Below are 10,978 nucleotides of genomic sequence, written 5' to 3'. Positions count from 1 at the left end.
TCTCTCGGGTAAAATGCTATGGCGGTACTCCGTGTGTTTGCGGATTTATTCGTGGCCCATGATTTACCTGCCACACAAATTGGCGTCTGCGGGCGTCATCGCTGGTGACGTTGGTAGGCACCAACAAATGGCCGTTCGTCAGTGGGAATCTCAAGAGTTTCTCCAGAGTCATCTTCTTCTTGAATGAAGAGTTTAGCATCTTGTTATAAGGACGACTCGGAAGGCTCAAAAGGGAAAATGGCCATCACTTCTTTAACCGGCTCTAGCTAGGGAAGAAGTTCAGAGGGAGAATTCTTCGCCCGAGAAATTGGGAGTGAGAATGTTTCTCTTCCTAGCTTAAAATTGATGGTTCCTAGAAGAGGAGCTTCTAGGAACAATTTTTTCAACGGAATGCCTAATTAAAATGTCGAAGTCATAGACATTGAAGATATGAAAATCAAGGGCAACCTCAAAGTCATCATGATGTACGAGTACATCATGGACTATCCCAACTCCCTCTAGGATGGATCCTGGTGCAATCCTAAGGGTTTTCTCGGTTGGAACCAAAGAGTTCTCCAAATGCATAAACGCATAGGAGGCCGACATGGTTTTTGCTCCAACCGTGGGATTGTATAAGACCTCTTCCAAGGTTCCTTGGATAAAGCAGAGAATGTTCAAAGAGGGAGCGATAATCTGAAGTGGTTCAGAAGATAACTCTCCCTCTTCTACCCACTCACTACTCATGACAGCGGTTAGGTCCCTAACTGTCTCTTTAAGAAAAGCCTTATCGAGAGGTTGGGTAGGACCAACTGGAACTGGGGGGTCTTTTCTGGTAAAGGTAATTCGAGGTATTTCCATAATCTTCGAATAAATCATCCTCGAATTCAAAGGGAAGAGCTGAAGGTTGAATTTCTTCTTCCTCCGGCGTTCCTGGTTCGGGGGAAGGCTCGGTGGTTGAGTCTGGGTTGGTTAACGGTAAAGATTCTGACTCAATCAGCGGGACTTCCTCACAGCTTGAAGGTTCTACTAACAGGAAGGTTTCAGTGAAGGAGGTGTTTTCCAGAATATGATCTAGAAGGGCCTCTCCTTCGGAAGTGGTTTTGCACATGAACGACCCACCGGCACTGATATCAAGCTGTTGGGCAGACTCCTTGCTAAGCCCTACCCAGAAGTGTTGAAGTAACACGTGGTCGGGGATAAACAAGTTTGGGCCAGCATGAGTTAGCTTGGAAAACCTGGCCCAGGCTGCACCAATGGACTCCTTCTCATCCAGACGAAAGTCGAGGATCTCTTTTTGTAGGCAAGTAATACGAGAAATTGGGAAGAACGCAAGACAGAACATGTCTCTTAGCTATTCCCACTCTCCATTTACTTTCCCTACATTATGGGTGTACCATTGTTTCGCTCTCTCAGCAAGGGAGAAAGGAAACAATTTCCACCGAAGTGTTTCTTGTGCCATGCCTGCGATTGACAGACATGAGCACAGCTGCTCGAACTCTCGTAGGTGGTCGTAAGGATTTTCATCATCAAAACCTGAGAAGGATTGTTCCCGAACATTGGCTATGAAGCCAGGGCAGAGTTCAAAGATGGAAGCTGTGATTGGCTTCGAAGATTGTGGTGGCTCTAAGAACTCGCCCTTGGGAGTAGAGAATTCATGGATAGAAAGGGAATCCATGGGAAAAGGAATAAAAGAAGAGAAAGGTAAAAAGAAAGGATACACGGGCAAACTAGGTTCGAAGATAACTACAGCAACCATTCCCCGGCAACGGCGCCAGAAATGCTTGTTGGTGTTTCTTAGCGCAACCACTAGGAACGGGGTTGTTAAGCTCGTCCTCGGCAACGGCGCCAAAAATGCTTGTTGGCGTTTCTTAGCGCAATCACTAGGAACGGGGTTGTTAAGCTTGTCCCCAGCAACGGCACCAGAAATGCTTGTTGGTATTTCTTAACTCTCACAAAGAAGTCTGTAAGCGCACGGAAATACCGTTGTAGCACTTCACCCGGAAGTATTCAGGGTATCGTATTTTCCACGAGGAACGGAGGTGTAACGGTCTTCTAACTAGTTTACCCGGAGGAAGAGAGAAAAGGGTGGCCTTTGGGTAGTGTGGGTGTCTAAGAGAAGAGATACTTGACAGAGATAAACCAGCTCTCACTTGCTTACTTTGGGCACCGGCTTACTCCTGGTCTGCCAAGAGTATCCGGCTATTAGCTCTACACCCAACCCTCACGTGGGAGGACGGACAGGGTTGTCACCACCTGCCGCCTACCCCGACAGACCGTGGAGAAGGTATGCAAACAACGGTAACCTCTAGACTAGACACCACGTCCACGCTATCGATTACTACTCTAGCCCAGACTCCGTCCATGACTCGTGCCTTTAGACTAGAGCAACCGTCACAAGGACGGACGATGATCCTGCAAGAAAAAGATAACAAAAGCTTAACTCAGATAAGAACTCAACAAATAGACGAACTCAGATACTTACTCGAAAGAGCCTCGTATCCTCCGAGGTACAAGCAGAGGGAAGCCGACAACTCCGACACTCCTCCCGACATCTCCTCGCACACTCCCTAGCCTACTCTCTACAAGATAGCTCTAAGGTGGACTCTCCCCTTCTCCTTCTTCTCTCCAAAGTGTGTTGTCTTGTGAGGGGTGAGGGAGTCCCCTTTTATAGCCCAAGGAGATCGGTTCCCGCCAGAATTAAATATGGAAATGTTGATAACCGCCATCAGGAAGATAAGAGCGAATCACCGGCCAAAATGCACCTGGACGGATGCACGTCCAGGTTCGGCCGAACTTGGGGTTCGGCCGACCCCACTTTGTTGATTCTGGTGCCACCTTTCGTCCTAAACACTGCCTAGTGGGCCTCCATCTTGTGTATGTCGGTGTCGGGGCTTTGTACATTGGTTTTCTCTGTCAAATGGGCCCTTCTTGTAAGTGTGATGCAGGGTTGGATCTTTCATGCATCTGTGTTGCGTCTTGTGTATGTTTTCATCGTATTTCACGTATGGGTGCCTGCAAATCACAATTCACCAAAACTTGTGGAATTGGTTAGAGTTAAGTCCTACAGCTACGTTTGGTGGTTGAATATTATGAAAAGATGCAGGAGATGATGGTCTTATTTCTGACTTAAGGACCGTCAACAACAGCCTCTACTCTTGGACACCCAGATGTGGTTTCAGGTACTCTTAATGTTGATTCACATGATGCTCATGTCTTATTTGACTCGGGTGCTACCTTCTTGTTTATTTCACTTGATTTTGCAAGAAGGGCCCATACTGCTAGCCAACAGATTTCTGAGTCAATTCATGTTAGTTCTCCTGGGGGCTTGATATCTAGTTCAGTGGTGTGCCTGGGTTGCACAGTCTCTATAGGTGGAGATGACTTTGTGGCTAACTTAATGGTGATCCCCTTACCGGTTTTTGATGTTATTCTTGGCATGGATTGGCTACATCGCTATAGAGCTGTTATCTCTTGTTTTTGGAAAACTGTTACACTTGAGGCGCCATCAGGACAGACCATAACTTTCAAAGCTAATCCACCTAGTCTTTCTGTACTGGTGATGGCGTGTCTCTTTCCTGATCGGCGCCCAATAAAGACAGGCTTTCTTTGGAGCCTAGTTGAAACGCCTACCAAGCCATTAATTATTGAGAAAATTCCGGTAGTGCGAGACTATCCTGATGTCTTCCCTGATGAGCTACCAGGAATGCCGCCCAAGCGTGAAGTGGAGTTTCGTATTGACCTTATACCTGGCACTCGTCCTGTATTTATTTCCCCATACCGTTTGTCCCGCCCTTTTCAAGAGGAATTGAGGAAGCAGTTGAATGACTTGCTGTCGAATAATTTAATTCAGCGGAGTGTGTCACCGTAGAGGGCCCCTGTGCTATTTACTAAGAAGAAGGATGGTAGTTGGCGTATGTGTATTGACTATTGTGGCTTGAATGTTGTGATAATCAAGAACAAGTACCCACTACCCCATATTGAGGTGTTGCTTGAGCGATTGAAAGGGGCTAGAGTATTTTCCAAGATTGATCTTCAGTCTGGGTATAATCAAATTCCTGTTCGAGAAGAGGATATTGAGAAGATAGCCTTTTCCACCATGTACGGATATTATGAGTTCAGAGTTATGTCTTTTGGACTCACTAACGCACCCCCATACTTCATGGAGACGATGAATAATATGCTTCAGGGATTGGAGGAGTTTGTTGTGGTGTTTATTGATGATATACTTATCTTCTCCAAAACTGAAGCAGAGCATGAGGACCATTTGAGGAGAGTTCTTGAGACTCTAAGGAGTCATAAGTTCTATCCTAAGTTCAAGAAGTGTGAGTTCTGGCTTTTAAAAGTTGGTTTTCTAGGACATGTGATTAATAAGCATGGCATGTCTGTTGACCCAGGCAAGGTTTCTACTATAGAGGAATGGGAAAGGCCAACGAATGTCAAGGAAGTTAGGAGTTTCTTGGGCATGGCAGGTTATTACCAGCGCTTTGTAAAGGATTTCTCTATCATTGCTAAGCCTATGACACAGTTGACGCAGAAGAACGTCAAGTTCGTATGGACTCAAGAGTGTGAGCATTGGTTTCAAATGTTGAAAAAAAATTGGTGATTGCTCCTATTCTTACCCTCCCTGAGTCCTATAAACGTTTCACTGTTTATTCAGATGCTTCTCACGTAGGACTTGGTTGTGTCCTTATGTAAGATGGAAAGGTAATTGACTATGCATCAAGGCAATTGAAGACACATGAGCAGAATTACCCCACTCATGATTTAGAGCTTGTTGCGGTTGTTTTTGCACTTAAGATTTGGAGGCACTATTTATATGGGAAGTCATGTGACATTTTCACTGATCATAAGAGTTTAAAGTACATTTTCACTCAGAAGGATCTGAATTTGAGGCAAAGAAGGTGGTTGGAGTTGATCAAAGATTATGATCTGAATATTCAGTACATGTCAGGCAAAGCAAATGTGGTGGGTGATGCCTTGAGTCGTAAGGCTCCTCCTACCTTGAATGCTTTAATAGCAGATTTTGAGCGGATGGATATCTCGTACTGCTATGCTGGAGTGACAGAAGTTGAGATGCAATTGATTCTATCGTCAGCTATACTAGAGCATGTGTTGGAGGCGCAACAATAGGACCGATTATTGCTAGATGTCAGGAATGTATTCTTGAAGGGAAGGTTGGGGATTTCACCGTGGATGTTTCTGGGGCTGTTCGATTTCGTGGTCGTGTATGTGTGCCACAAAAGTCTCAAGTCAAAGAGGATATACTGAAAGAGGCACATCGTACTCGATACACCGTCCACCCTAGTGAGAATAAAATGTATCAGGATCTGAAGAAAACTTATTGGTGGAAGAGGATGAAGATTGATGTGGCCAAGTATGTGGCTTCATGTGGTGTTTGCTAGCGGGTGAAGGCTGAGCATAAGTGTCCCGCGGGAAAGTTGCAATCCTTAGAGTTTCCTATGTTACCTTGGGATGATATTGCTATGGATTTTGTGGTTGTCCTGCCACGCTCTCCGAGGGGACAAGACACTATATGGGTTGTAGTTGATCGACTGAGTAAGGTGGCTCATTTTATTCCGATTAGGTACACAAGTACAGCCGGTGAATTGCATGGTGTACCTCGCACCATTATTTCAGACAGGGATGCCAAATTTGTTTCTAAGTTGTGGGATAGCTTGCAAAAGGCATTGGGCACTACTTTGAGTGTGAGCACTGCTTTTCACCCTCGAACGGATGGACAGTCTGAGTGGACGATTCAAACCTTGGAAGATATGCTTAGATCATGCGTACTATCTTGGAAAGGGAGTTGGGAGGATCATTTACCACTCGTGGAGTTTTCATATAATAACAGCTGTCAAATTCTAATATTTGTTGTGCTCCATATGAGGCTCTCTATGGGAGGAAGTGCAGATCACCACTTTGCTGGGGTGCAGTGGGTGAGAAGGCTGTTTTGGGGACGGATTGGGTTCAGCAAACCACTGAGCGGGTTGCTGAAATTCGAGAACACATGTTAGTAGCTCAAAGTAGACAAAAGAGTTATGCTGATTTGAGAAGACGAGACCAGGAATTTGGAGAAGGCGATGAGGTACTTCTTAGGGTGTCTCCTACCAAAGGTGTTGTGAGATTTGGTACTAAGGGAAAGCTTAGTCCAAGATTTATTGGCCCGTTCGTGGTCAAAGAGCGTGTGGGCAAATTGGCTTATCGATTGGAGTTGCCTGAGTCTATGAGGGGGGTTCACGATGTATTCCATGTCTCGATGCTGAGGAGATATCTAAGGGACCCAGAACATCATATTACTGTGGAGCCGATTACCATTGAGCAAGATCTGTCATTGGAGTCTCGACCGGTTAGAATTCTGGAAACATTGGAGAGAGTCCTTAGACGGAAGACATTCAGGTATGTGAAGGTACTATGGACTAATCAAACTGATCGCGAGGCAACATGGGAGCTTGAGTCACAAATGCGTGAGAATTACCCCGAGTTGTTTCCATCTGGTGAGTAACCATGCCCTTGTTTATACAATTATTTCCAATATTTTTTTCTACACATCAGCCATAAAGAATTCGAGGGCAAATTGTGTTGAAGGGGGGAGAATGTAATATCCCAAGTATTCAGATAACTTTTTAATTTCAAGTCGAGAGAGATTAGAAAGTTGACCAAAAGTTGACTTTTTGAATTGCTGGTCGTATGAACGATCGGAGACCGTGGTTGCGTAGGGCTCGTCGAAACGAATCCATTTTACTACTCACATGCCAAGTTTGGATAACGGGTGAATTGATGGCGAGCCGATGAATCTAGGCCATTGGATATGCATTAGGTTTCTATTTCTTAATCTATCGATACACCTTCTCGTGCCCGACCCCTTTTGGTGCGCCGCCGCCTCCTCTTCTCGTCTCATCCCTGGTGCCATCTCCTCTCAGCCCTAGCGCCGCCATCTTCCTCCCGATCCTCTCCGCCTCTTCCTCCAAACCGCACAGCCCGATTCTGTGTCTCCAATCAGCCAACGCCGTCGTCTCTTCCACAGTCTCCTGCACCAAATTCCCCAGCCCGCAATTGTGTCATAATTGGCCTGACATGGCTGAAACTCCCTTCGTGCTGCTGCAACTGAGGTACTTTCCCAGATCGATTTGGTTGGCTGTTGCATCAATTGTTATTGACGAGAGGTGCTGGTTGATAGCTGGATTTGATTGGTTTTTACCTCCGTATAGCTTTGGTGCTGGCTGGAGTACACGGAAAAGGGAAGAGATTGTCTAGCAAATTAGTGGATTGAACGAGGTATTGATCTGAGTTACGTTTCCGTGTTTTAATCTGCTAATTCTTGCCTGAAGACCACGGATTAAATTGGCTCAAGTTGTACGCAGCAGTCTGCTGCTGTGCTGTTTCAGTCTGCGTGGCATAGACTGATCTATTGGCACGCCAGTAGTTGTAGAATCTAAAGAAGTGCCAATAACGAAAGTTGTAGTGCACACTTTTATCTTTCAAACAAAACTGGTTTCACCTGATTCTGATTAGTGGTTAGGAAGAAAATCTTATTTCAGTGCTGCTGTTACAGATTTCAGATTCTGCCTTGTAATCTGTTTATTGAATTTCGACCAGGATAGAAGTCGATTCATGAAATCTGATGAATACTAAAATTTTAGAGAATTTTCTGTAGATGTTCAAGATGTATTTATTTACTGCATTTGGTTAAGAGAATAAAAAGTTATGGGCCAAACAGCGAGTAACTCAGAGAATTAGTCGAATTTTCAGAAATTGCGAGAGTTAATGGTTTAGGCTTTTAGTTCGGGATTTCTTCGAGTATATAGGCTTTCGGTCGATATGAACTAGTTCTTAAGGGTGGTTTATTCCACAGGCTTGATAAATTCTAGTGGCGAGCGTGTGGCGCCGGATTCCCGACAAGGTTAAGGCAAGTGCAATGATGAATTCCTTGTTATTTGGATATGCTTGTTGTTTCTTGCTGCCCACTTGGGTTTTATTTATTTGGGTGGATTTATTTCACTTGTCAGATTCTCCAAGTTCATGCTTTGATTTTCTGATTCAATTCAATATTCAAGTTGCATGTGCTTCCCTACATATTATTCAAGTGCCAGGGGTTTGAACAAACCCCAGTTGTGCAAATTGGTCCTTATGTTCAGGTGACGTCCATTTCAGACGGAAACTACTGTTTCATTGGTTATGGATTTTCCGTTGTTCTTATACTTGCAGTCGTTCTTCTGGTTCTGAGTTGTGCTTGCTGAGTATTTTTACTCACTCTTGTGTTTATTTGGCTTTTAGGCAGTGGTGAAGCCAGCCCAGGAAATGATCTAGGGCGGAGTTCTACGATAAATTTTTTGCACGGTTGGAACAAAGCACCGAGGTAGCATGCCTGGCTGCAGGCGCCCACAGTGGCGCACGGGATCCGCTGGCGTGGTCGGTGGGTGCCGAGGCGGGGCTCGCTGATCATGTTTGCATGGGATGGGAGTAGCCACTTCATGATGAGCATGCACACATTTTTTCGATTCATTAAACAAATGTCTAGGCTGAATAATTCCTTTGATTTTGAGAACTGTCGTGTGGTCGATTGGATGTCGGTTAAGTTTACTCGGTCGTGTTAGTTGATGTGGAGTTCTTGATAATATTTTTTATACCATCTTGCTTATATGACTTGTGTGCCCGCAAATGTTAGAATTTATAGAGGAGACATTGCTGAAATTTACTAAAATATTTATACTTTGTGCGATTTAGTGTCTTTAGTAGTAACTCTTAGTAAAGAAGAGAAGGAAAGAATGTTTGAATGCTTGAGCAGTATCAAGGTCCCATCTGGATACTCGTCCAATATAAAAGGAATCTTAAATTTGGCAGAGAAAAAATTCACAAACCTAAAGTCACATGACTACCACGTTTTTATGACCGAACTTCTTCTGCTTGCGCTGCGGGGGATTCTGCTTGAGATCGTCCGATTAACCATCGTGAAGCTATGTGCCTTCCTCAATGCAGTTTCTCATAAGTTAATTGACCCTGACAAATTGATAAAGCTGTAAAATGATGTGGTCTAATGCCTTGTTAGCTTTGAGCTGATATTTCCACCATCTTTCTTCAATATTATGACACATCTTCTAGTGCACCTTTATGAAAGATTGATATCCTCGGACCAGTATTCCTACACAACATGTTCCCCTTCGAGAGGTTAATGGGAGTACTAAAGAAATGTATTCGTAATCGTGCTCGTCCAGAAGGAAGCATCGCCAATGCCTACGAAACTGAGGAGGTCATTGACTTTTGTGTTGACTTTATTAATGACCTTAAACCGATTGGGGTCCCTGAATCGTGATATGAGGGGAGACTAGATGGAAGGGTACACTTGGAAAGAAATCATATGTCTGCATAGATGATGTCTCATTCAAGAAAGCGCATTATGCGGTTCTTCAACAATCATCCTTGGTGGATCCTTGTATCTATGAACATAAGAAGATTTTGTTCTCCAAATTCTCGGAAAAGTCTGAGGCCTGGATTACACGTGAGCACATGAATACTTTCGGTAGCTGGTTGCGGAAGCAACTAATGCATAACATGGATATAAGTGAACAACTGTTCTTATTGGTTAGGGGACCATCTTGGAATATCTTAACGTACCAAGGGTACGAGATAAATGGGAACACATTTTACACGATAGCCCAAGATAAAAAGAGCACCAACCAAAATTGCGGTCTCCGTATGGATGCCACGGACAACAATGGAAAAAAGGGGACATATTATGGATACATTGAAGAGATATGGGAGCTGGATTACGGTCCTAATTTCAAGATGCCTCTATTTTGATGCCAATGGGTGAAGCTATCTGGACGAGGGGTAGCAAAAGATCAGTATGGGATGACAATAGTTGATCTCAACAATCTTGGGTATAGAGATGAGCCATTTTTCGTAGCCCAGGATGTTGCTTAGGTTTTTTACATTATGGACATGTTCAGCAAGCCAAAGAAGGGGATAAACAAGCAAAAGGATGAGGCTAAGCGACACATAGTTCTATCAAGCAAGAGAAACATCGTTGGAGTCGAGGACAAGACACACTTGTCAGAGGATTATAATAACTTTGTTGTCGTTCCACCTTTCGAAGTCAATGCTGATCCATGCATCCTGCTAGCCAATGAGGATGCTCCGTGATCGTAATCAAGGGACATTTGTGAAGAGAAAGTCTGTTACCATACCAGTAGTTGCTGATCCTTGATGTACTAGAATAATTATGTATTATTCCATAAAAAGTAATGGCAATTCGGATATTTTGATTATATATGTACTATACCATTATCCCTCATGTATTATATATATAATTTTTTATATTATTTTCACTTAATTATAGGACTCAAATATTTTTATATCATGAAATTACAGATAATATACATCTCTAACACACACATACTCTCTCACTAACACACAGACTATGTCACACACTCACACTCTCTCTCACTAACACACTCACACTCACCCACAAACCCACACATTCATAAATTCCATGAAATGGCTTAATTTTATGTAAAACACAATTTTTAAACTTTAATGTCGTGATAAAACTCTTTTTCTGTTGAAAAGCAATAGTTTGAAAAAAATTATTTTGCTAATACATATTTGCTTGGTCAAAATAAAAAAATATAATATGTACCAAGTTATATATTTCATGGAACCAATCACTTGAATAAAAATGAAACATTTTTTCTGTGTATATCAAGTCTAAATAAATTCAAAAATGTTGGTTGGTAATTTTTGGACCCATAAATTATCTTTTACTCAATTAACAACTGATAACCCTATTTTAAAAAGACAAATTATAAACAAATGAAAACACCAAAGGTTTGGCGGGAAGATAGAAAATGGGCCTCATTTGTCCTGAGTGGTAGATCCATCCAGGACTAAAGGTGAGCTGCAAACTGCATAATTTGCGGCCCGCCAAAAAAACCCCTTTGGTTCCGGTTTCAGTGATGAACTTGTTAACTCAATTTACTGGGCAATCGTTTATGGAGTAGTT

At 43.2% G+C, this 10,978-nt stretch overlaps 2 long non-coding RNA genes across 2 annotated transcripts; both read left to right on the top strand.

Moving 5' to 3' along the window:
* The first annotated feature begins 6,832 nt into the window (after positions 1-6,832).
* LOC120671229 lies at positions 6,833-7,885 on the top strand. Its single transcript, XR_005673548.1, has 3 exons — positions 6,833-7,088; positions 7,188-7,254; positions 7,832-7,885. It is a non-coding gene; the product is annotated as an uncharacterized LOC120671229 (long non-coding RNA).
* A 6-nt stretch (positions 7,886-7,891) lies between these two features.
* LOC120671230 lies at positions 7,892-8,670 on the top strand. The gene is made up of 2 exons (XR_005673549.1): positions 7,892-8,114; positions 8,254-8,670. It is a non-coding gene; the product is annotated as an uncharacterized LOC120671230 (long non-coding RNA).
* Positions 8,671-10,978: the final 2,308 nt, after the last annotated feature.

This window comes from Panicum virgatum, chromosome 4N, assembly GCF_016808335.1.
Source record: "Panicum virgatum strain AP13 chromosome 4N, P.virgatum_v5, whole genome shotgun sequence".
Lineage (NCBI taxonomy): Eukaryota > Viridiplantae > Streptophyta > Magnoliopsida > Poales > Poaceae > Panicum > Panicum virgatum.
The sequence above is the reverse complement of the archived record's forward strand: the minus strand, read 5'-3'. Positions and strand labels throughout refer to the sequence as shown.